A 439-nucleotide genomic window follows, 5' to 3' on the forward strand; every position below is an offset into this window, starting at 1 on the left:
ACAAACACAAACACACACACCTCCACATCTCCACCGCCCTGGCCACAGACGCCTAGCCATGCCTCATGATTAGCATTGCCTTCTCCGTGCTTTTGTTTTTCGCTTTGTTTGTTTGCCACTGTGCAGAAATATTTCTGTGGAATCTAGCGTGATTGCACCATAGGTCAGCAACACCCATCTATTACAGCAAAGAAGAGCCTTGTATTTAGACTGCCTCAGCGGCATCTATATTTGTCAGCGCATGCCTGGCCGGGGCCAGACGCAGGCCCCGACGCTACACTTTACTGCCGAGCTTTCCCCACACATTCCAACAGCCATCACGATACATGTCTAAAACTGGCCTGAAGATGAACACCAATACCACAGATCAGTGTGTGTGTCACTGCATGTGTGGAAAGTCACATTTATTTGTAGCTTTATTCAAGTACAACTTTGAGGT

Source organism: Morone saxatilis, unplaced genomic scaffold (assembly GCF_004916995.1).
Source record: "Morone saxatilis isolate NCDOM2014 unplaced genomic scaffold, NCSU_SB_2.0 Contig5, whole genome shotgun sequence".
In the NCBI taxonomy this organism is placed as follows: domain Eukaryota; kingdom Metazoa; phylum Chordata; class Actinopteri; family Moronidae; genus Morone; species Morone saxatilis.